The following is a 26,672-nucleotide window of genomic DNA, read 5'->3' on the forward strand; positions in this document are numbered from 1 at the left end:
AGCCCGGTCCAATCTGACCTTGAATGTTTCCAGGGATAGGGCATCTACCACCTCTCTGGGCAACCTCTGCCAGTGTTTCACCACTCTCACTGTAAAAAACTTCTTCCTTATATCTAATCTAAATTAACCCTCCTTCAGTTTAAAACAATTACTCCGTATTGTACCATTAAAAACAAAACAAAAAAGCAAAATTTACAAAAAAACAGCCAAAACCCAAGAAGAGTGGGGTTGCTGGGTGTTGCAGGGATGGAGGTATAATCCCTGCCCTGTTTTCTTTCAGTTTCCCTTGGCACTCAGGTCTATCACGTAAGTCAACAAGTCCTGAGAGCACAAGATATTCACCTGGGTGCTTAAAAGTAAACTCTCCAAGTGAGTAACAGAACCAGTGTTTCTGTCTATAAGGCTGTGACTTATGGTCCTGCCCAAGCAGGAACATCCCACCTTAGCTGTGGGACGTCAGAGTTGGGCTCACAGAAACCACAGAAACCCTACCAAATGAACACATCTATCCCCTTGATTTTTCCTGTGGGCTTTTAGAAAATGCTCCATGCTGCCCTGTACATGTTCACTGCACATCTGCCATGTTGGAGCTCTCCTTACAGCACAGAAACACTTGGAGTACAATCCAAAAAGGTAAGATCTACTTTAGTAGGTTAGGTCTACAGTAACTGTTGTTCTACACCTTCAAAAACCCCATTCTGAGTATTCCCAAAGGTTCATTCACTGAACACAGATGTAATTTAGCGGTTAAACCATTGACAAAAGAACAGCCTGAAGTCTTCAGAACAAGAATCTTATCTCTGACTGATGCTATTGTAACAAGCAGTCATCCCTGCCAGATTCAGGGAAACAAGAGGGAAATCAACAGAAGCCAAAAGAAGCAATGCAAAGGAGAAACCTGCATGCCAACAAGGCCTCTCATGAAATACATCATGGGCTACACAGCCACAGATGCATGGTGGAGGCAGAAGCAATTCCCCTGGCTTTGGAGGAGTTTTGCTCACTTCAATCCAAAGTTCCAGATTGCATTTCTGCATTATATGTCAGTTTTGGCTTCCATTCCCTCCTGACTTCCCTTACTGAATTGCAGCCTTGTTTAGATGCTGGGTTTTTTTCCAAAAAAGACTACTGACAAATGCCACATACTGCCTGGTCTGACTTCCACACAAGCAATCAGCCTACAGTTACACAGTTGGGGATAGAACAGTGCCAGTTACTTACTCTATTTCCTCTTAAAACTTTTTTCCAATACAATTAACTAAATTGTGGCATTACACAGTCATTGTCCAGGAAGTTTCTCTCTTCCCCTTTTTAGCCTCCTTTTCAGTTGCATTTCCCTGCTTCACAGGATGCTCTAAACTAAACATTACATTCAAGTTACACAATAAAGATTTGGGAGGGATGGAGTGAACGAGGAAGGTCACAGGAAGGGAGGTATCTGCTAAAATAAAATTTGCTAAGCAGCTACGTCGGACCTAGTGTCAACTGCCTTTTATTAAAGAAGACTGTTGTTTGCATTAGCTAATCTACCAGGTGGAGGGACATAACAGAGCAATAGTTGAAATAGTTCAAAAGCTTTCCAAGGACTGAATAAAGCCTGAATTAATTCAAAAACGAAATTACTGTGATAAATGCTGTTATGGCACAGCCAAGGTGCCTCCTATAACCTTAACCCTCTCTGTATATTGAGGCTTTTATGCTACATAAAACCACACTCCAGCTACAGAACATGCAGATGCATTTAAATTAAGTTTATCACAAACTAGTGCTCCTGGGCAGATCACTTATACATTTAAAAAAATCTACACATTGTCATCTTTATAATTATAAGGGGAAAATCACCTTGAAAGCAAAGCAAAAAACAGATGCACCGGTGTCTTCTTAACCTCCAGAGAGCAGGAAAAGCAATGTTAAGTGCAAAACTTCCTGCACACATCAATCATAGCTTCCAAGGCTGTAAAATATAAAGCTCAGGTGACAGAGATTTTTCCAAGCTGATAGGTCTTTCCTGCTCCACCAGGACAGGCTGCTGCTTCCTCACAGGCAGCCCTCCTGCAGCCCGCAGCTTACCTTGGCACAGGCTGTCCCAGCACAACCAGGGGATGTGCAGATGGGTTCAGCTAGCAGCAGGGCTGTCTGGAACACAGCTGGGCAAACCCCTCCTCAGGAGCCACAGGGACATTGGGTGACAACGCTGGAAGACACCCACTCTTTGTAGTTGGTGGGAGCCACAACCCATGTGAAGCCAAGCACCTGGAGAAGACTGATGGGTGACCACCGCGAAGTCTACGCCTTGTCACTGTTACTGCTCCAGTTAGGCATTGTTCTCTCTCCTTCCACCCACTTCTGACTAACAATTAAGAAACGGGTTTAAATGGAGGCTGATATTGGGAAGCAAGAGCCTGGCATTTCCACGGCTTGATGTGGACAAGAGGGTGAGCCGAGGGAGGAGAGGAGACAATCAGTGGCACATTGGTATCTTGCAAACCGCACGTCACAACAGCCACAGGCTGCAGCCAGAGAGGCAGAACCTGGCATGGGGATGTCACACAATCACAGACATGGAAAGCAGAAGGCACAACATTATACCCCTCATGATACTTAAAAGCCAAAGACAGTTCATCTTTCCGTCTAAGGACTGCTCCACCAGAAGGCATCCTTGCTACAAGTCCCCGGGCAGCCATGCAGTAGTCAGTCCGGCCTTTTGCACGCATACAGCTCAAGAATATCAAAACTTTACCCCAAAATGTTTTTGCAATGTTTTCCTGAAACTGAGCAAGCAATGTAGAGCATTTTTGTTAGAAACATGCCTCCCTACAAAGTGTAAAAAGCCATCAAACCCACTAATGATGCAGACAAGACCTCAGCACCAGCAACAGGCATCAAACATCTGAAAACAAAGGTTGGGACCAAGATGCAACTAATTCAAAATGTCCCAACACAAACGGGACTAGCCAACACCTGGCTGTCAAGGCCCTGGTGCTCAGAAGACAATGGTTCAGTGAACTTCTGAGGAAGATCATCCTTGAATGTGTCCTGTAACAAGTCAGAGCTCTGGAAATGGCCAGCAAGTGCACCTTCACTTCCAAACTCTGGCTTCTGAATTACACCCATAAAAATGAGCACTCAGTAAATTCAGCTGTTTCTGGTGCTATCAGTTCAGAACAGCTTGCCTCACTTAAGGGACAGGACTTCTGGAAAGCTGCAGCACACACCTCGTGAACAGCCTGCCAACAGCCTCTAGCAGGGGTGATGAAAGACAGGAGGTTTCCCATGGGGACAAGCCTGGCTAGGCAAGTCAGCCTGCAGATTAAGGGAATTCTTAAGGAGATGGGAGAGGAGGCTAGAGGATGAATTAAAAATGGTGATCTTCCCTCACTTTGTCTATCTCCTGAGAAAAACACAGCTCTTTGTAACAGCGCTTTAGGGCCAGATTTAGGAATGAATGCCATTTTAAGTAGCGTGACACGAGCAGAACAGAAAGTTGTGGCTGCAGTCTACAGAGCTGAATCTCATTTGCTTTCAGACCATTACCAAGCTTCAATTATTCTCAGCTGGAATGAAATCTAATTTCCATTAAAAAAATTTATCTTTTGATACATCTTCTGACAACCCTGGAGGAAATCCTAACTGGTCCTGGCAGAGTTGCTGCTCCTCAGATGAGCCTGGCACAGAGGGGCACAGCATCCCCAGGCTCACACTGTGCTCCCCAGGGAGGGCAGGCACATGTGACCAAACCCTTGTCCCGACAGAGAAGGGGCCTCAGCCATCACTGAGGATGCAGCGAACCACCACCAGCTGATGCGGAAGGGAACCAACTGAATTGAAAAGGTCTCCCACAACTGATTTCAGTCAGTTTGCTCCACATCAAACCTAAGCCAAAGGAAAACACTTGCCATAGGCTTTGGGGGAATCAGGTTGCTTACACCAGGGACAGGCTTGGTTTGCCACCATCCACCAGATGCAACCATCCAGGCTTCATTGCACAAAGCCACAAGAGAGGCTGGACACAGGCATATGCTCATTCCCACTTAAATGGTTCTGGCTTTCAGAGACAAATATGATTCCATGACTGTCAAATGTCTGCATTTCCAACCCCTGTTTTATTTTATTAAAGTGCCTCCTTTACACAGGAGTACCCACTTTCCGGAAAGCCCCCCAGAATCTCTCTGAAGCAAAGCTGACATGCTTGAGCTCGAGAGCAATAAAACTCAGCCTGGCAAAAGTCATGGTGTCTAACCACAGAGGGCCTTTTATGCTGAGCCTGCTTTTTTCTCCCCCCTCCTCTGTACAGCAACTCCAGCTCTCTCGGTACAAGAGCTTTAGGAGGGTGGACACCAGGGAGAGGAGATGAGAGAGGTGACTCAAGACACAGGTGTACTGATGGTTGAAGAAGAAACTTGAATTGGAAACCAGAAGGAAGAGCAGAAACCCTGGCTTGTTCCAGGACGGTGCTTTGATCACTCTGCAGAGGATGACAACAGGCAGCTGCCTGCAATACCCACCTGCCAGGCAGCTCCTGCCAGGCCCATGGTGCCAAGCCTAAGTTTCAAGCTGCTGCCTTCCCTTCAGCTCTGGTGAAGGGGATACAGGGCTTTCAAGCGCCTTCTACTGAACAGATGTTGTTCTTAGGCCCTTTCCTGAGTACTGCAAAGTACACTTGCTTTTTTCTTTCGAACACACATTTCATAATTGAAGTTGGTGCTAAAGGTTATGCATCCACAATGTCCTCCCTTGTAACTCCCACTCTCCTCTCACGCATAAGCAGCTCTCAGCAACAAGCACCAAACTGCTCTTCAGAGGAAAATCTGTTTCTCTCCAGGTAAGTTTTAAGAAAGAGAAAGTGATATGTTTGGAGAAACAAAATTTACCTACTAAAAAAAAAGCTTCATTAAAGAGAAAATGGAAAGGATGCCCTGCAAATGCTAACTGGCTTTGACAGTGGCTATCTGCATCGTGACCAAAATCGGCGAGCTTTCTCCCTTTACATGGTGGGCAAGCTGCCAAGAATAGACCATCCTGTGCACAATGCCCTTTAGAAAGAAGAAAAGAAACATGAAAAAAATTCCTGCTACCTCCAAACAAGGAAAAGCTTCCTTCTGCAGAGACAGGCTATTCTGTGCGGAGCAGAGGTGAATGAGAAGCACGGCATGGAAGGCTGGTGAGGAAGACTTGCAGCACACCCACACGCTGGCTCCCAGCCCCCTGAAGGCATTTCTTTTCCTCCCTCCTCCCACCACCGCCCCTGACTATTCTAAAACGAGCCACGTGCCAATTTCCTAGCACAAGCAGCATGTATTTCCTTACCCTGTGCCCAAGCTATACCATCTATCACATTGGTATTTTCAAGAGATTACAAGAAACTGGGGCTTGCACACTAAAGGACACACAAGCATACATGGTCCCATTCCCCAAGGCACTCAGTGTGAAATGCTCTTGCACTTCCATTGCCCAGAAGTTTCCGATCCTGGTGTGCTGCATGGTTGGGAAATCAAAAACAAACCCCTTTGCCACTCTGACAAGTCCACCGGTTAATTCATTACGATAAACCCATTGTCCAAAACAAAAACATAATTTAATCGCTAAACCAGCTGCCCAAGTTTAGCTGTTGCTCTTGGCAAACCTGTCAGGATCTCAGGACGCCTGGTTTTCAGCAAACATCTCTGTAGGTGCAAGGCATGCCTTCTGCCTTTCAAGTCTCCAAGTGTCCCTGTCACCCAAATCCAGTGTTTTCCAATCCAAGCGGATATTTAAAGGGATATCATCAGCTCAAACACCTCCCTGAATACATTAAGATAACAGTAACTGAAATACTAGCAAGCATCCTTTTTTCCCCCAGCTGTCAAATGTACATTTATCCAGCATTTACCCTTTCCCATTTAGGCAGCCTGCTTTCCTTTGAAAACAGAGGGCAGAAAAAGAAAATAAGGTTAAACACATTTGAAGAAGTCACCAAAAACATTGGCACAAAGTCTCAAAGGCTGATGCATGAACTGTATGTAACCACAGTTGTGTCTAAGTTTTCTTGCTGTTTTTTCTCCCCAGCCAGATTTCAAGTACATTGTGCCACTTCAGACAGGCAGCTTGATCACTGGGGAATATGCTGCGTGCAAGAGAAGAAAGAAGCTGGCCAGGTTGTAGCTGGCATCTTTTGAACAGAATGCTGCTGGCATGAGTTTCCAAATATCTTGACTAACATAGATCATCGAGGAGAATTCCTTAAACTACTTGCTGCTTTCTTTGATTTTAAAAAGATACACACCTATGGAACAAGAAACGCTGAAACAGCAAAAGCACCATTGCCATGTCTTTCACACTGGTTACAGACAGGTATCTACAAACCCACTGTGCAAATGATAAGCAGCATTTTTTAATATTAATAAAGGTATATTTGAAGCAGTGCAATCCAGAAGAACCATAGTGTTTCTTACATTACAAGACTGATCTGCTCCCCACCCCCCCCCCAGCTCCTGCCTACTAATTCCAGTACAATCAGAGCAGGAGAATGCATAATTCGTCCTGCAATCGACCCTGCAGGTCTTAGTCATTAAGCAACATAACACCAAACTTCCAGAAAGGTCACATTTCCAGAAGGTTCAGCTAAAGGTTCTCCCCTATCCACTGAAAGACTGAGAGGTTAAGTAAGAAGCTCCTCATGGAGTATTTGTCTGCATCGTTCATGGATTCACATTTACTTTGCTATCAGAGCATGACAATAGACAGAGGATATTTATCTGGGGAAGTCGAGAAATGCAGAAATCAATGGGTTAATTTGCAGATTAGCAAAACACAACTGACTTGTGAAAGCTTTTATACAGCAAAAGGCTGATGAAGTGAAGATAATTGTTTGCATTCTTTATACTCTCAGGATGGTAGAGGATTATTGGAACAATGGAAATTTCAGGCATTGACTCAAAACATTTTCTGATACTAAAGTCCAAAAATTTTGCAAGAGCAAATTCTTCTACTATCCATGGGTAGGATCCCACACAACACAATAATACACTTAACACAATCTAAGATAAACCCCTTGCCAAAAAAAAAATTAACTTCGGTCTGAGTTAAGCTCAATGAACATGCAGAATTTGGACATAAACAATTTTCTAATACAGTCAATGAGCAAAGAAACTGATCCAACATACAGACATTATGGAAAATGTCCCAGGAACATGAAGAAAAACACATCAAAAAAAAAAGGTCTGTTTTTCTTCCATTAACTGGTAAACATATTACATTTGTTCCTGAATCTGACCTAAAAGTCACGCTTGAAGGAAATACCACCAGTTCTTCGGAAAAGTGTGAGATCCTCTTCCCATGAGTATCAGTGCATCTTGCACAAGCATACAGTGCAACCTTATTGCTCACAGTTTCACACCACCAAAAGCAAGAGAAAAACCCAATGATAAAAAATTTTAATTCACATTGCCCCCTTAGTCTACCAGCATTCTTGTCTCATCCATGTCAAAGCGATCAACACTCAAAAGAATGTTGTCTTGTTTGTAAAAAAAAATAAAATCATGTTGCATGAGTATTTTTAATTGCAACGATTTCTAAACCCAGATCACATGCTTTTTTTTTTTCCCCTTTTTTTTTTGTGGAGTCATAATCCAACTTTAATGTTGCTTAGGCTACAGATTAATCTCTATCCCCAGCTCCCAACAACTGGCCCATGTTACTGCCATGCCCATGAGCTGGGGTGGTAGAATGGGGGCACCACAGTGCCAGCTGCGACACACAACTGGCAAAGCACCGCCTGCACCAACACAGTGACAGACTCATCTGAGAACTCAAGAGGTTTGTCTGCACAAGTTCCTGCCGGTGCAAGCAGCCAGCAGCAAGAGCAAACCCCACTCCAGCAGCTGGCAGAACTCTTCTCACCGTTGCAATTCCCTGAACGGACTAAGCTATGCCAACAAAAGCACTTTTTCTGCTAGCAGAGCTGACTCCTCAGCAGAGCTGCTGCCAGCGTTGAGACAGCCACTCTGTAGCGGCACACGCTTTTTTCCCTCCCAGTTTCCTATACTTCCAACTCTACACAGAAACCCTAAATATAAGGCAAGAAACAAAGAAAAGCAGAAAATAGGTGTCAGGATGAGGTGATGCTTGTCCTGCTGGCTGTCCGGCATCTCCACACCTAAACTAAGGGACATGTGAGGAGATAATGTGAGTTCTTATCTGAGCCCCACCAAACTAGATGAAATCAAACACACATAGTTGCAAGATCCTGTTGCCTGAATCAAAGGGTTCCCAATCCAAGCACCTGAAAAGAGCTGAGGAATTAGCAGACCTTATCTACTGAGGTAGATATTCGGCCCTGGAACAGGCAGTGCCCTGCACAGGCTCCCCCTGGCTCTGCTCTCTAGCCAGTACTCAATGATGCTGGTGGACCCCATGCAGGACAGCATATCATGCCAGTGATATCAGCGGCTGCTGCAATAGCCCCCCAGTCTTTGCTCAAATTTCATCTCAGGCAAGAAGAGCTTTTGAATCTGAAGCCATGACAAATGGCTCCCATTGGGAAAAACGTGGAATATTTTGGGGAGGGAGCAATTGTTTCCTCCTTTCTTCCTCCCACAGAGAAAATCTGATCTTCCAAGCAGACTTTCACTTGTAAATGGAATTACAGGACAACACTCAGCTCCAGTGCCTGCCTACAAGTATTCCCGTGAAAAAGCTCAGGATTTTGTCACAAAGGTATAAATCACCCATCTGTGAACAGGAGACACAAACCTACTGAACACCGAGCTGTTTTTCTCAGCAAACCTTTCATTCCCGATGATGCACTACATGACCTTTTTCCAAACTAAGCAGAAACTTATTTGCATGGAAACTTACGTGTAAACACACTTGCCTTGTTTTATTTCCTATTTCTTGCAATTCCCTGTACTCCAGCAGCTACTGCATGCTGGAGCCCTGTGCTCCAGCAGGTCCCCCAGCAGCCTGATGCAAACCCCGGCTGGCAGATGCCTTTGCTGCCACAACCTCCCAGGAGCAGGGTGTCCCCCCTTGCCCCGGGTTCAGGGGACAGGGGTGACCTTGGCGGCAGCCATCCTGCCTCCAGCACAGCCTCATATATCTCCCGGGGAGGCAGACAGCCGAAAAATCCAACTGACCAGAGGCAAACGTCAGCATTTTTTAGAGGCAGTTTAGGAAGGTGGCAATAGGAAGTCTGGGTCTGTAGGAGTTGACTCAAAGGTCCCTGCAACATTCATGCGGCGGGAACTTCTCCGGGTAAACCATTAACCACCATAAAGCAGAGCTGCGAAACGCCCCTCGCCATAAGGGAGGTTCACACACACCCGAACACACACGCGGGCTGCATGTGTATATGCACACACATATGCAGAGATATCCATACATGCACAAACAAATACAGGAAGACACACAGATACACACATATGTTTGGGGTTTTCTGAGGGCAGGGGGAACGCCGGCAGTCCCCTCTGCTCGGGGCGAGGCGAGCGCTGACACCACAGCCCCGCGGCGGCAGAGCGAGGGGATCTGCTCCACATCTCCCGGACGCGAAAAGGGCACTCGGATCCGCTCCGCATCCCCTGGCGGCGAAGGGAGCACCCGCCCCGCTCCTCGCCCCGCGGGGCTGCAAGAGATGCGCGAAGCGCCCCGCGCCCGCAATCCAGACGGGACATTTCCAACCCTCGCTCCCCAAAAATACCCCCCAAAAAGCGAGGAAGGTCCCCCCTCCCTCCAGCTCCGCTCTCCGACAGTCCCCGCGGCAGGAGGGGGTGCGCGGATCTCCCGCAGCCCTGCCGAAGTTTCCGCGCGGCTCCGCGGGCGGCGCCGGGGCAGCCCCGGCTCCTTACCCGGCTGTGGGAGCGGGGTCCCGCGACGGCCTGGGAGCGGCGGCGGCGGCGGCTGCGCGAGGGCGCGGCGGCTTCCTGGGAGCTACAACTCCGCGGCGGCGCCCGGGCGAGCCGCGCGCCTGCGGAGCGGCGGCGAGCGGGGAGGAAAAGAGGAAATGAGCGGGAGGCGCATTGGAGGGGAGGGAGGGGGAGGAAGGAGCCGTCGCCGAGGGACCGGGGAAAGCGAGGGACGGAGCGCAACTTCCCCGGCGGGGCAGCGGGCGCGGCGGGGGGGCGGAGCGCTCCCCGCCGCCGCTCCGCGGCCGCCCCGCGGCGTTCGCAGCGCCGAGCCCCGCGCAGGGGCCGCCGCCGCCGCCGCTCCCACCGCGCCCGGACACTTGGTATCGCCCTGCCCGGCCCCCCCCGGGCCGCCGCCGCCGCCGCGGGCAGGAAGTGCAGGGCTGGCGGGGGCAGCGCGCAGAGGCGGCTCCGCGGGGCTGCGCGCCCGCGGGGGCTGCGCCCGCCCCGCCCGGCACGGTGGGCATGGGCAAAGGGGCAGAAAAGTTCCGATTTTTGATCTTGCGGTGGTTTTTTTCTTTTTGTTTTTTTTTACCCCAAAACAAAGAAGGAAACGCGGGGGCAGAACACCCTTCCGCGGCACCAGCTCGCCCCGGGCTCTGCGCGCAGCCCCGGCGCGGCTGGGGGTGCCCAGTGCCGGGTGCGCGGGGTGGAAGGGGGGACGGCGGCAGCGGGGATCGCTTGGAGCGGCCGCTGGAAGCGAGCGCAGCCGCCTCCCGGCACCTCCACCCCGCGCTTCCCTCTCAGCAGGGCGGTGGGACAAGACCCCTGCCACCCACAGTGCCCCCATCCTCCGCCGAAAGTCGCGGTACAGGTGCCGTCGGCTGAGTTTGTGGACGGGTGCCGTCCCACTGGCTGGAGACAGGTTCTCACCGTTCGCTCACCGTTCTGTGCAAGACGTGAACTTGCAGAGCCTCTCCGCATACCCCACCACAAAATGGAGGGTATTTAGGGATTGATGTTAATCTGCTTCCTGAGGGAGGTAATTGTAAGCATTGCTCAGAAATTTGGCCTGCAGCATAAAGAAGTGAATCTTCCTCTTAGGGTATTCCTCCCCATCCCCCAGCTTCTGCCCAGAACATTTTGAAGTGAAAAATATATGGAGAATTCAATGTAGTTGCCACTGTGCCTTATCGGTAGCTTTCACTCTGCCTCCCCTTATAGCACATTCAGTGCTGTCGTGAGATAAGAACTGAATAGAGCTGAAATCAAGGACACACCAGGAAAAAGATACTAAAAGATTTTAGTGACAAAACTTGGGAAGCAAGGGAGTGTGGCGGTAGGGGTGAATAAACAGAAAAAGTCCACCACCACCAAAGCAGCAGTTTTTCAAAGCTTATCTCTAAACTAACTCGAACAGATTTTCATATGGACAGGGAAAAAAAAAACCACACAAACCCCCCCAAAGCAAACAAACCCAAAACAACAAACAAAAAAACAAACCAAAACTAAATAAAAAAAGAAAAAAAAAAACACCCAAACCTTGAATACATGTACTCCAAAGCTTGAATACATTGAAACTGGATACAGAGATTAAAATGTTTCTCAACAATAGCCACTTTCTCCAAGACCTTTCAAAAATAGGTGAACAGTTTTGCCACCTTAAAAAGAAAATAATAGAAGCATTAGCCCAAGGCAAAGAACAACCTTGGGAAATAAAGAACCTGAACAGTTAAAACTAGAAGCAACTTGACCAGAAATTTATAATGGGAAACTCTATGCAACCACCATTGCTGCCAACTTCACCTGCTTGAAGTTGAGTTTTCCTCGCACGACATGATTACATGTGAGTAATCCCCTTGATTTCCGGGCGAACCCTTCCCTGTGCAAGCATTTTGCAAACGTAAGCATGGCTGGATGCAAGGATGGGGCTGTGGCTCCTGCCACACCTCTCCTGCTGCTCTGCCAGGGAGGGCAGTGGCATACACTACTCTGCCCAGGAATATGTGGCAACAGAGCAAGTACCTATTTGAGGCCTCCTCCAAGGTTTACAACCCTCAGGGCTGACATCTGATGAGAGAAAACAGTTTATGGCACTCAACCCCACTTTCATTTTTGACACGGTTGTCACTCCATAGCCCTAACAGCTGCAGGTTTTCCTCTGCATGGTGCTGCCCCACGTCCTGTGATGGGCAGGCTGTGAGATGAGACCTGCAGCCATTTCTGAGGCTGCAATGGCTCCTCTCCAGGATGCCCTGGTTTGATGGGGATTGGCAGCTGCGAGTGCCCTGCTTGGCTTGGGGTGATCCTCTGGCGGGTGTCTTTGTGCTGCTCTGCACCCTGCTCAGCATAGCACTCAAACATGTCCGTCAGGAGCTGCCTATTTTGGGAGAGTCAGGGACATTTTATGTCAGTGGCTACTTCCCTGAGAAGTACCCATGGCTGCTGCATTCTTTGATCCCTCTAGTATTCTGTGTATTGTCCCATAAGAAATTGAATAAATACTGAAAATAATTCTGGATTCAGAATTATTTGGAACACACAACAAGAACCAAATGAAGTGTTGCTATCATTTATACCCAACTTCTTTTGTCGAGAATTGCACCCTTCCAGCTGCAACTACATACAGGATGGTGCAATCCAGGTAGCCAACCAGAGAAATGCCACCAAGATTTCAGATGATTTAGAGTCCTAATGCTTGATAACAAACAATTCTTGAGTTACAGAAATCCCTTGGGAAATGAGGAAGAACGGCTTTAGAAAGTTGTCAACTGCTCACAAAAAATCTGAGATGAACAGAAGCTGCAGATTCATTCCTGCAATGAGTTTGTAAGGACTGCTGCTCCCCTCCCAGAAGGGCAATGGAACTGGGAAACAATCTGGAAAATATGGCTTATGAGGAGCAGTTGAAGGAGGTGATGTTGTTTAGCCTGGAGAAAAGGAGGCTTGCAGGGGACCTTTTTGCTTTCTACAACTACCTGAAAGGACGTTGTAGCTAGGTGGGGCTCAGTCTCTTCGCGCAGGTAACAAGTGGGCAAGAGGAAATGGCTTCGAGTTGTGCTAGGGAAGGTTTAGATTGGATATTAGGAAAAATTTCTTCAAAAAAAGCTTTGTCAAGCATTGGAACAGGCTGCCGTGGGAAATGGTGGAGTCACTGTCCCTGGAGGTATTAAAAGACATGTAAATGTGGCACTTAGGGACATGAATTAGTGGTGGACTTGGCACTGTTAAGTTAATTGTTTGATTCAATGATCTTAGAGGTCTTTTCCAACCTAAATGATTCTATGATTCTATGAAGGCATTTGCAAAACTGGTCCCTCTGGGTGTGTCTGGCTTTTTTGAAGTTCTTCTTTTGATGACGTGTTTGTTAAGTCCATCTGTAATAATCCCATGATGACCTAGTGTGGACTTTCACAAACTTAAATCCGTAGCTGCTCTGGCATCTCACCTTTTGTTTGATTTTTCTTTGTGCCTTTCATTGTGTTTCCAGAGTCAGGAGTGAGAAACAAAGATGGATTAAATTAGATTCATCTGCATCATTCCAACTATGCTGAATTTGAAGATAATGTGTGAAATTCCTTTGGCTGTCTGAGGTTTAATCATCAAGGGATTAGACAGAAACTAAAGTGTTTGAGGTATGTGGCATGCTGCTAGTTTTAAAATTTCTTCCATAATAAGGTAAGCTTCATAAGGCTATTGCTAATCTTGAATTATTATCTACCTTCCTGTGGTTTGCCATGATTAACTTGAGGAAGAGATTAAAGCAATATTTACCTTTTTTGAGAAGCTTATCAACTTGACCTGGGCAGCCCAGCACCAAAAAGCAAAGGAAGATACTGCTGGCAAGGATTAAGGATTCAGCCCAATTTTTCCCTGTTGGTCTTCTGATGTCTGTCATGATTGTTGAGATGGAAATGCTGGTGGTGTCCTTGATGGCAGCCAATTGCTCCAGATGTGTTCAGACTGGGAGTCTGGCAGAAAGACTGTGTGGGTCAGACAGGTTCCGATCTGCCTCTCCCAGAAGAGCCAGGACTTGCCTCCACTGCAACCAGTGACAGCAAAAGCATGTCTTCTGGCTTTGAGCTGGGGACATGGTCATCCTGGTCACACTGTCATCCTGGAGGTGGAAGGCACACACTTCCCCAGGGGAAGCTGCTGGTCAGCAGTTTAACCTGGAAAAGAGCTCTGGCCTGGCTGGGCCATTTGCAGAACAACCTTGAAGGAGGAGTTGGAAGAACACCCCTGTCACTCCCTCCACCACTGAGCTTCCTCACAATGTACATTTGACAGAAGAAAGCAATTTTTTGAAAGACAATGTAATTATACTTTTTAAATCCTCTTTTAATCTTGCTTTTGGAAATCCTTCAAGTGTCAGGAACCACTTTAGAGCAATTCGAATGAGAACAGTAATGGAGAAATGAGCCAGTGTTATTTACCTGTGATAAAACTGGTTGGCAGGTGCTTGGGGAAATAAGAGGGAAAATTGTTTCTATTTTCTTTGATAAATTTTGTATTCCAGTAATAAGCCTCTGGATGCTCATCTATAAAGCCTCCTATTTTTTGCTACCAGTTGCTGGGCCTTGAATCTTTGCCTGCATCAGTTTAACCCCTCTTTGTGCTCCTTTGCATTTCCAAGTTGCACTTAACAGGCAGACACATAACTTGGGAAATGCCAGCTACACACATGGCTCTTGCCTGCAGTGTGGGCAAGCAGCATGGCCTGAACAGACAGACCTAGTATGTAATGTAGTACCAAAACAAATGTACCAAGTAGCTTTGCCAGTCATCTGGATCACAGAGACTGGAAGTGGAAAAGAGCAGGTAAGTTTTTACAATGCATTTTCCTGCCAAAGCAGGATTGTTCCCTGCAGTATTTTCTAGTGTACTTCCCTGGCCTGTTTTAAATGACCTTGTAGGATGGGGAGAAATGAGAGGGGGAAAATCTGCTAGTTACCTCTGAAGTATCTTTGTCTAGTTTGAATAATATAATGTGGAGCAAGGGCAAATGAGTGCTCAGAGAATTTAGCTACAACACAATAATAATGTAATTTTTTGCATGCTTTTTCATCTCCGACCTACTTGCTATGCCTGCTACTGTGCCAGTAACATCAGATAGATTAAAAAAAAAGTAACAAAAATTGTGTCAATAATCCATCTTTGCATGATTGCTCTTCTTTCTCTTACCAGGAGATTGTCTTGGGTGCTTTCTTCCCCTGAGAGGAAAAATAAATGGTAAGAGCTGTGATGATTGGCAGCAAGCCTGAGAATAGCAGATGTGAGCCTGCACAGCTGGACAAATAAAAAATGCACTTTCTACCTACATTTTTATTAAGGTTGCCCCAGGGACACCCCAGTGCCTAGGGGGCCTTAGCATATGAACAGTCAAAGCCATCAGGCATATTTACATATATGAGAACACTTGGTGTTCTTTTCAAAGTCAAAGAGAGCAACAATTAGAGTAACATAAAGGAAAATTGGCTGCGTGGTTTTTCTCTCCTGTAATAGAAAGACTGAGGGTGGAAATATTAAAAAAAATTAGGTTTGACAGAGTTGAAGAATTTATGAATTAAACTGGCACATTTTCATTTCATTTACTGTTGAGTACCAGTTTATTACATGGAAATTTAAAAAGGACCTCCCAGGCTGCAGTTGCTGTATCAGATGCTAAAGTTAGATGGTTTAGATAAGATTTTTATATGAAAGTTTCCTACACAAAAAGGGAAAAATCTTGCCAAATAGGGAAAATTTAAAAGCCTCATTTCTCTCTATGGTGCTTTACTGCAGTTTTTCACTCTGAGATTTGCCACAGTGTTTGCTGGGATTTATTATCAAACAAAGTTTGGTGCCAGGGACATTTTAGCTGTATCTAGTAACAAAAAAAAAAAATGGAATTTCCTACACTCCATAGCCTACACATGCTTATTTCCATTTGCATTTACCAACAATCCTGTTCTCCCGCAGCGTCTCCACACAAGGATACCCACCTTCAGGGTAGAGCAGCAGGGCCTTGTGTCTGCCAGTGATCCTGTGGCACTCCCACCTGGGCTTGGCATTCCCACTCAGGCTATTTCCTCATGCTGGCAGCCTCAGCAATTTCAAAACAGAAAATGACATGTTTAATTTGTCTGAGCAGAAAATAATGGGGAGCTCTTGAAATGGATGAAGTCCTACAGAGTAAAGTAGCCATTGAAAAACTGTCATGTCTATGAGATCTAACAGAGTGAACTCTGGTTTTGTGGTCCAACATGGCAAATTTATGCTGAGAGAGCTGGAATAGAGTAAGAAAACTCAAGTGTTTCTATGGAGCAGAAAATATCAATGCTGTTACTTGTTGCTATTCTGAACCACGACAGGAGAATGGAAAAGTCAGAAATTAAGTATGAAAACATACTGGTGTGTCTAAATGAAAATCAATGTTTGAGCTTGGTATTACAAAAGCTTTAAAAGGCAAAACAAAACAAAGTATTTTTGTTCAATCAGGGTAATGAAAAATAATACACTAAACCTGGTATTTCTCCACAGCAACTTTCAGTTTTGCTGAGACTGCTTTTTTTTCATATGGCTAAACAAAAGAGGAAAAGAAAGAAACTTGACAATGCTTTCTGGGATGTTGGAGCCAACAAGATGCTAATGTAGTGCTCCTCTAGCCTGCATGCTCTGGAATGCCTTCCAGAGCCCTGCAAAAGCCAGGGGATTCCACACAGGGGCATCAGGATGCCACTGCCCCAGCACACTGGGGTTAATGGTCCTTGCATCATGTTTGCACTTCTCATCCAGGGCTCAAACCTTCCTGCTGGGACATCCATGTCTTCATGCTGCTCCCATCTGCATAAATCCACCCTGAAATACTTAATACTGAAATTCATTTCCATACTTAAAGTGAACTTATAGAAAGATGGGGACAGACTTTTTAGCAGAGCCTGTTGTGATAGGACACGGGGTAATGATTTTAAAGTAAAAGAGGGCATATCCAGACTAGATATAAGGAAGAAATGTTTTATAGTGAGGGTGGTGAGACACTGGAACAGGTTTCTCAGAGAGGTGGTGGATGCCCCATCCCTGGAAACTTTCAAGATCAGGTTGAATGGGGCTCTGAGCAACCTGATCTAGTTGAAGATGTCCCTGCTCATTGCAGGGGGTTTGACTACGTGACTTTTAAAGGTCCCTTCAAATCCAAACCATTCTGTGCTTCTGTGAAAACAGAGGGCCTCATAAAGCAGCATTTCTTGCGGGATCAAGGTCTCCCTCTCAGTACCTGAAGGCACAGCCATGCGGATCATTCAGTGCAATTTGGAGAAAGTCGGTTTAATTTTGGCACTGGTGGTGGAGCACTCTTGTATTGCTCCTGTTAGTAATTAAGAGAAAGCAAATCTCGGGGGAGGACACTGAAAGTATTAATTAAAAACACTTTCAATGAGAAAAAAATTAGTAATTTTGAAAATGTTGGTTTATGCCTGAAGAAAATACTTAAATAGGGTAATCACATTGTTGAGCATTTGACAGATGCACACTAATAAGTAAATGGGGATATTGATTACACATTTAAATAATCACCAGATCATCCATGCTGTTGCAGGAATGTCCCAATTCTCCTGCCTCAAGCTTTGATTTCAAGTAGTGAAAACCACACTTAATTCCAAGCATTCAGACAACTACATTTCACTCACTGGCCTGGAAAATCCATGTGTATTTCCCATCAGCTGAAATGGCACAACTTATTCCGTGGGCAGGCTACTTTCTAGCTTTGCTAAGCGTCCTGTGCTATCTTTCCTACAGCACTATCAAAACATGCATTTTTTTATAAAATCAACGGAGAGAGGGGCAGCAACTCTGCAACTAAAAAGACTCACAGTTTTCATGGATGTTGGATCACCTTTAATCACAACACAAACCATGAGGCATTTTGCTTCAAACAGAGGATTTTTCCCTCCAAACAGACAGTAGTCCAATAAAAGAGCCCACTAGCAGGATCCTGGACAACATGTGACACTGTGTTCTCATCAGCATCCCGTGGGTGTTCTGGCAAGGTACCTGGTGCTGGAAGCACCCGCCGGTGTGGCTGCGCCCAGCTCTTCTGCCTGACAGCATCCAAAGGCACAGCTTAGTGAAGCCACAGCAGCTCCTCTGAGCTCAGATTCCCATGCAAATACCACCAGATTCTTCGTATTATCATGATACCAAGTATCCTGTTCTATACAAAATGATATCCAGGCGAGTAAGAGAAACTGAGTTATTTACTTCAAGCTGAGGGTATCTGAACAACATTTATTGTACCTGACAGAGACTTTAGAGACATCCCTTCACAGTGACAGAGACTGAGAAATAATAAAGGGCACACGATGATTCCCTAAACCAGATGAATTCCTAAAAAACACTGGATTGGGTCACCTTTTATATAAGAGTTTTCAGCACTTAATAATTAATGTACAGGTTGGCTTCAACCATGCGAAGAGCATGTTTCTGCCCTTGCACACATGAACTCCCCAAAGTGACACAACTGCTGCTTTGCTTTGGGTTTCTGTCAGGAGCAACCACCCTTTATTGGCACATAGAATTTAATTTTTGGTAACAAAAAGGTAGGTAAACAAGTTACAGTAGCAGGCATAGAAAGCAAAAGTAGGGACTCTGGAGCATTTGGGATCTTCCAATGTCTTTATCTCCTGGCTCCTCCTCATTATGTTTTTCTTTCATATCAGCAATGCATTTTTCCACTGGAAAAAAGGCTGTTTCTTTTGAGTCATCTCTGCAGGGAATCTCCTGTAGTGGGGCTCTATCTACCAGGCAGCAGTGGCCACTGGCAGCCATGCCTTCCCCAAGGCAGGTCCTATCTCCTGGTGGTGGCATTGAAATAAAAACACAGACATCCTATTAATAGCCAAACTGTAGACAATTCCAGATGTGGAATTTGGTTTCTAAAATTACAGACTCACCCAAGCCAGAGCTGAACCAGTAAAATTCAGCTGTGTTTCCTCTGACTCATAACTGGTTTTTCAGAGAGGTTTTTAGCAAAAATTTTTCAGCAATTCCTCTGTTGTTGCCTGACTCATACTGAAACACCAAAATCATTATTAAAGTGGAATCATAGCAAAGGGGGTGTGAATACATGTTATTTATCAGTTCAAAATGCTTTAAAAAACATATTTTGCTATGAAGCATGCTTTGTCCAATAATTAAATACAGTATTATTTACAAAAGCAAACCAAAAATCTGTCATATAGGGCATAGAGGAAGTTAAGCACTTAAGAAACAGCAAATTTTAAATATAAGGTTAATTTATTCTTCAATAAACCTTCACTTATCCTTCTGACACATGTAGTATTTGTGTGCAGCATCCTACCCACTTTCAGTCTGAAGACCCTGTCCATGCCAGCAGGAAGGAGGATGCTCATTGTGAAGTATGAGTTGTTCAGATGTCCCAGGATGGGCAGTGGTACAAAGTACATGGCTGCAAGCTTTGATTCCAGATCATGGGAGCAGAAATGTATGCAGGGGTGGGGGCAGAGGTGCCCCCACAGTCCCCCAACAGTGCAACATGATGGGAGAGAGGCTGGCTAGCAGGTCACTTAAGCCTCTGCTCTTGAGGAAAGATTCCAAACCTGTTGTAGTTTCTATTGTGGGTGATCCACTGCAGGAGGGTCATGCAGGCATCAGTCCACCACTCTCTCCGTGGGTTTTCAGCTAGGAAGCAAAAGCCCTTTGTCTGACAAAATACCATGCTTGGGAAGGACCTGGCCCCAGCTGTAATGGGAGCCCAACTAACCCACCCTGGGCTTTGCAGTGTCATAAAGCTCAGAGGCCTGTGAAAGTGGACCTCAAATGTGGGTTTTGTGAAAAAAAAAAAAAAAAAAAAAAAAAAAACAAAACCCACACCTGCAACAATGATTTCTTTGCTTTTTAAATTAAATCTCAAACTGTTGCTGCAGAAGAAGGGACTGAAAAAAACCCCTGAAGTCTGGGAGCTCATATTTACCTTCTCACCAGCTCTGCAGATACTTAATTTGAATGTTGCTTCATCTCCTGTCTCCCTCATGTATCATCACTAATTAAAGTACACACTCTGCACTTACCCAAAGGAGGATGTGGGAGGCAGAAGAGGCTCAATCTCATTTTCTGCTGCTGTATTGACTCTGCAGAGCCAAACACAGGGGAACGGGGGTCCTGCTCAGACCCTGGTGGCTGCAGCACAGACCTTTTCCTCCTTTGTGGTGAAGGAAAATCCCCAGTATGTGAAAGGCAGCCTCCACGGGAAAGGGTTCAGAGAAAGAAGGGGCTGTGACTCCCTGGGCAGATGGGCTGAGCATAGTGAGGGCAGGAGTGACACCCCAATGTGAGTGCTTCTCCCCACACACCTGCTCTGGAGACTGCTCAGGCTCCAGCTGAGGAAGCCAGAGGAGCTGTGCCAGCAGCAGCCTCACAGGTCTGTGTTTTGGTGCCTCCATGCCCTCCACATATGCCTCCTAACTTCCAACTCAAGTGAAATTCAAACAAAGCCTTACAGCTTTATTTGAACACATCTTCCCCAACCTACATCCCAGAGAGACACCCCTCTCACATGTCCCACAGAGCCCAGCCATTCCCAAATGCACATCCACTTGCTCTCAGCAACAAAATGAGGTTGCTGACTTCTCCTCAGCTTCTGATTCCAGGCTAGAAGTCTGTCCTTTTCAGTCTCCCCACTGCACACTTTCTGTGCTTCACCCCCACTCCAGCCAAAACGTGGGGGTGTTTTTGGCAGTGCTCAGCTCTGCAGCCACACTGGTCCCTGTGCTCACAGCAGCCCCAACTGCTCCGCAATGTTGCAGGTGGCATCAACCTGTAAAGGGAGACTTTAAAGCCTATGAATGCCAGGGAGGGAATAAAGACACTATTAGTCTCAGAAATTGTCTATGTCTCAAAAGATTCAAGATGGTGTCAGAGGAGGACACGCTGAACTCAGCGTGTTTAACATTTAGACAAAGTCTTTCCCTTGTCCCCGTCTGGAGTTCTAGTGCACGCTCTGCCCTACATGAGCGAAATGCATCCGTGTCCATAAAAGCTGTGGAAAAGCACTGCTGAGAACTTCCACGGCTCTGAATAATTAATTCACAGAACTATAAAAAGCTACAAGGGAATGAAATTTAGAAAAATCTAGTTTTAGGATAATTATAGGTCAAATCAGGAGAACACTTGGACCCAAGACAGATGCATTAGTAGGACAATTGAGCATAGTGGATCAAATTCAGACTCCACAGAACTGCATAGTCTTCTAAAGAGCTCCTCTCAGGGTGGATTCAGCCCAGGGAGAGAAAGCAGCCCGTGCAGATAATTTGATGAAGTGAGTAGAAATCTAAAATAGCACCTCTTAGTAGAGAAAGCATAAAGGAAAGAAGTAAAATTGTTTCAGGTTAGCATTCATGCCCCAGTTGTAAATAGAGAGTGATATTTTCTGAAATGTTTTGTTATAATGCTAGTTTAACGTGCTTTCCTCTCACCCTGCCTCCACTGCCATGTCTACTGTGTTACCACTGGTTCGATAAAATTCCAGTTTGTTTGCAGACCTTATCACATGCAGGCTTTTTTCAAAGCTCCAGATGCTGGAATTCATGTGTTGGTTGCAGAGAGAGACCTTCATTTTCCTAATCAGTTATATTTCTAGTCCATATTTTTCATAGCAGGTTTGAAAACATTTACCCTGAGCCCTGAGTCACCAGCAAGCAAACAGAGAAGTTTTATTCCATTTTTCCAAGTTTTAAGCCAGTCATTACTGTGTCCAGTAAGATGTTGAATCCTTGGGACTGCCCATTTAACTTGCCACTCTCAGATAGGGAGGTGTGAGATTTTTATAGTTTACCTATTAACACATGTAGTCAGGCTGTATTCTGGGCATGTTTTAATTGAGTATTAGAGGAGCCAGTGTTGTGTGACTGGTTTATGGAAAACATCAGGCAACCCTAGTGCCCTTGGCATCTCAGTGGGCTCCACAACGCTCAGCACAGGACTCCCCCACACAAACTCTGCCTCTATTTGTGTCTTTCTGGTGAAAGAACATACCCATGGAGAGGCAGAAGTTCATTACCTTTTTTTAGTAACAATAACAGATCACCTGAGAATTCAGTTTTATGCAAGTCACAAGTGGCAGGTTACTCACAGACCAATAGGGAAATTATCACTACTTCAGAGGAGCTGTTTTAATGTCCAATATCCCGTTTCAGTGTGACTCTCAGTGGCATGGGACCAGGCACTTCCAGACATTTCTGCTGCCCAAAAGCACATGTGAAATGGCAGAGGGACCTGTCTTGTATCAGCTTATGTTTGCACAAGCTCCCTGTTATGGAATCATTCATTACCAATATGAAGTTACTGGGTACAACCATAGCGTGCTATCAAACAAGTGCTCTTTTTATAAGAGTGAGCTATGATTTTCTACAGACTTCATTTATTAAGAGCATTGGCATCCTTCAAAGCAAAAGGCTCTCCTATATGCAATTGCCATTCCCTGGACTTAAAATGTGTGTGAAAGGAAGTATGTGTTATAAGCAGATATCCTCTCCTTCATTTGCGAGTGCAGGAGCTGTTTGACATGAAAGGAAGCAATTGGAGAGAGGAAGCAATCATTACTGTATCAGTTGAAAATGCATCCAGCCTGCTGGGAGGGTTCTTGCTGCAAGGGGAACAAGAGCTCTTAAGTGGGTGGCAAGTAAAGGATCACATATTTCTCTTGTGTCCAGAAATATTAGGGTAAATTGAAGAGAAGAGCATCTGGTGAGAGTGCAGGTGATGGAGAAATAGAGTGTATGCCTATTAGCTTACAGACAAGGCAAAGCAAGTGGGAGTGGGAGCTGCAGGCTGGACCAGGGCAGGATGATAATTCAAAGCAATGATGACAAGCTGGGGAAAAGGCCTGGGAAAAGGATGTGGTTCAGTAGAGACACGTGTGAGGTAGGCAGGAACAATCAGCTGTGCAAACAGACTGGGTTCAGCTGCAGCAGCTCTGCCAAAAAAAGAGCTGAGAGGGTGGTTGTGGATTGCAGAGTGAACATGAATCTACAATGTCGTGTTGTTGTGGAGAAGATAGATGTTTTTAGTCTGGATATAGGAGGAACAGGGTCCATACAATGGGAAATTACCCTTCCACACTAGCCAGAGTAATGTGCTGTGGCTCAAGGAGTGGAGCTTGCAGGGAGCCTAGCTGCCAAGCAGGGGTGGAAAACATCCTGAGAGCAGAGGCTGACTGAATTGGGGTTTAGCCTAAATATGTACAGCCTGAAGAGAAACATAATCCTCCATCTATGTAAAATGTTGTCATAAATGGATGGGGATGTCCACAGTAAACAGGAGCAATGAGCTTAAATTAAAGCAAGTGAAAGTCAGAGTATGAATGGGAGAAAAAAGTCCTGCAGGTAAGGGTAGCAGTTAGGGGGATTGAAATTTCTGTCAAAACAGATCAGACAGGTTAGAGATGATAAAGTGGTAAAACCTGCCTTGAGGCTGGAGAAAAAATTAAATGAGCCGTTGTGAATCTTTCTAGCCCTGGTTTTCTGTGATTTATCAGAGGATTCACAGCTGCAGTTTCCCACATTTTCAGTGTTTAAAAATGTAGCTCTACTGGCTAACACTGCAGAGGAGATGATGGGAGAAAGTGGAAGCCCTCTTGTCTAAGCCCAGTGACACCTCACCAATTTTGGAGCAAAGCACCTGTGAAGTCTCCAGCAAGCTGTGCTCTGGTCTCCTCTGGAGCTGAGAAAGTACTGCTCATAGCTTTCCCCTCTGTTTTTGTGGAGCTAAAACATCAGCAACAAATTACAGATGGGTCAAAATAACAGCAGTGTTTCAGTCCAGCTTCCAGGTTGTTTAACTCTTTTCTCTCCCATCATCCCTTGTCAATCTAATGCCAAGCTGTTGGCTTTTCTCAATTCCTTCTGCTTTTGTAGCAGAAATTATTCACAAATTGAAATTCACGTGGCCTTTCAGGCACCCAGAGGCTACTATGAAAGTGTTGGCTCAGTTCTGGTTTCTTCATTTGCTGTTTTTGAGGGAATCAGTAATGCTGCCCCCTGACTAATAGAATGGTGAGTTACAGAGAGGACAAAGCCTGACTCTTCACCAATAGACACCAGAAAAGAACAAGGGACAGTGTTCAGAGATGCAGCAAGGGAATTATGGAAGACATTTCCATTGTGAGGGTAGACAGTCAAGCAGAGGAAAAGTTGCCCAAGGAAGCGTTGGTTTCTCCATCCTAGAGTTTCAAAACTCAGTGGAATGAGGCCACAGACAATCTCATCTAATTTTGAAGTTGACCATACTGTGATCAGAAGTGGGACTAAGATCCCAGAGGGCTGTCCCATGATGCCCACAGAGGTAAACCAGAAATTTCATAAGTGACAGCAGAATTTCCCATTCTTCTTCATACCTAGAACACACTTTTCACCTATTTTTGTCAGTGATGAAGAAGTGTGTCCACGCTGCTCCAGTCATGCCTAGTGCCACCAACCAGCTGACCCAGGACTTGCTACTGAGTCTGTTCCACACCACATCTCATCTCTCATCTCTCCTTGGATCATTTCTCCTGCTGGACTCTGTCTGGAGACTGGTTGATAAGGACAAACACCTCATTTGCTTGCTTTGTTTCATTATAACAGAATAGGTAAATACACCAACATGGTCTTTAAAATAAAATTAAAAAAAAAAGAAAAATGAACACCCTTTCTTTCATTGCTGTGCCACAGCAACATCGGAAACAACAATTTATGCTAACTCTTCTCCCTTTCTCATGGCATTTGTTGGGTTTTTAGGGCCTCAGTAAATCCACTAAATGTCAGCCAGAGAAGACACACCATAGCAGTAATGGCTATAATCAGCACAATCTCAAAATACACTTTACAAATACTGTGAAGCATTCTCTCTATCTGGAGAAAAAAAAAAAGTGAAAATCATCAAGACTAATGTGTTACTCAGATCACAATGAATATCTTAAAGACCTGAAGGTAACTGCTTTTCCCAAGTCTCACACATATTTTTGCATAGTCTTTGCTCACAACTGCACCAAACAGTATTTGTCTTCTCTGTATCTGCTGGATGTCTAGCTGTGATTACAGGTCACCAGGAAGGACAGAAGCCGTTTTGACTTTCAGAGCCAGGGTGATTTGGCAAAATAGGGCTATTGGGAGATGACTGTCTTGTAACCAAGCCAATTTTAGCACAGCTCTGGAAGCTCTATGCTGATGCAACCATGACAGTATACATAAGGAAACTATCCTGTATTCTTGCAACAATTCTCCACTTATTAGCTAGAAAATAAATTTTCAGGAGTGTTCTATTTCAGATATCTAAAGCCAAGACAATGTTTAAAATCAGCACAGAAACTTCTTGGTTAAAATACTAAAAATCTGAACGTACCTTTACATCCACCATTATAAAGGGATATGCAAGGCTAACAGGGCTTCCATCCCTTCCATAGTGTGGCTTTCCTGATAAGAGGGGTACTTAGTTGTAGGTGGTGCTAAAAGAGCCTTTCCGGGTGCTTGCACAGGGAAAGGATAGACGAGACAATCGATCTGCTTGGATTTAAAAAGACAGATTTATGAAGAATAATTACCTTCTTACTTGGCAAAGAATGTGTATTGCCTCTAAGGGACTCACAGCTGTGTTCTGTTCTCGTGGAGTTAACAGGGTTTAGGAAAAACATTTGATCTATTCGTCCCTCCTTAATTCAACATAGCTGAGAATCTCCCAGGATATTTCTATTTGAATTGTAGCTGGCTTTCCATTTCAACGTGTTGGCAGTGAATATCTGTCACACTAATGGCATTTTCTACATGGAAAGTATCATCAACACTTACAGTAGAAAGCAGCATATACATCACCCAAATGGCTGACTGTGTGTTGTAGGAAAAGCAAGATGGGCTACCTTTATCTTTGACTGTGAATGCAGGTTGCCTTGAGCAACATGAGCTTTGCAGACAGATTCCCAGATTTTGTACCATTTCTGAGCTAGATTGACAGCTCTGGTATTAAGCTTCATTTAAAGCTAAGCCACAATTAAGTACAAAACAAATAGATCAGGCAGCAACACCACTCGTTCATAACAAGCTTTCAAACTTCATCCATCATTTCCTGCAACTCTGTGCAGAGATGTTGGGCTCTTACCTTTTAAAAAGACAAGATTTTTAATTTTTAAAGTTCATATTTGCTCAGTGCTTGAACACAGCTGGAAAATCCCTGTATAACCTTCTTCCCAGGGAAGAGGCAAAATCCCCTGCAGGAGCTCCTGAAAAATGACCACAGAATTAAATGGGTAATACAAAAACCATGAGCCTAAGAGAGAAAAGTAAATTTCAACTCCAAGCTGAGGTGATTTTTTTTCTTCTTTTTTTTTTTTTTCCTTCTGGAGACACAATGCTGCTTCAATAGGCCTATGCTGATGCTATTAGCACTGAAACCAGCATTTATAGAAATATGATGCAGCCACCAGCAGAAACAGTTTGCAAACCCTCTCAAGTGTTACCTATCCACCCTAACTCAGACTCTGAAGCTCATAATTTATGTTCTTTCACTTATATGAAGAACCTGAGCTGAGTTATAGAATCACATTTCCAAGGTAGATCATTAATACTTGCAGAAAAGTCTATCCCATGGAAACTATGTCTTCAGGAAAGTGTTACTTAGGCATGAATTCTAAGTTCTCTGGCTATGTTAAGCACTGAAAGTATGTTTCAAAGCTAATTTCTCTTGTGTAGACCTTTGCAAGACAAGAAAAAGCCTACTGTGTTACACACAATATCTGTTAGGCTCTGCTGGATGTCGGGGGACCAAGACATTGCCCAAGTTCATGTTAGAACCCGGGTACAAGCCAACTCCTCCATTTACTCCGCAGGA

General features: G+C 45.1%; 1 protein-coding gene across 2 annotated transcripts in view; it reads right to left on the reverse strand.

The window, feature by feature from the left end:
• HPCAL1 (hippocalcin like 1) overlaps positions 1-25,272 on the reverse strand; it is an 80,130-nt gene extending 54,858 nt beyond the window's left edge. The window contains exon 1 of one of the 2 annotated variants that reach the window (XM_051778398.1): positions 25,194-25,272. The gene's annotated coding sequence lies outside the window, so the exon portion shown is untranslated. Of the gene's footprint in view, positions 1-9,821; positions 10,092-25,193 lie in introns of those variants that run through there. The other variant, XM_051778397.1, reaches the window with a different exon arrangement.
• Positions 25,273-26,672: the final 1,400 nt, after the last annotated feature.

Source organism: Manacus candei, unplaced genomic scaffold, assembly GCF_025592945.1.
Source record: "Manacus candei isolate 608988 ecotype Guabito, Panama unplaced genomic scaffold, ASM2559294v1 h1tg000011l, whole genome shotgun sequence".
Taxonomy (NCBI): Eukaryota; Metazoa; Chordata; class Aves; order Passeriformes; family Pipridae; genus Manacus; species Manacus candei.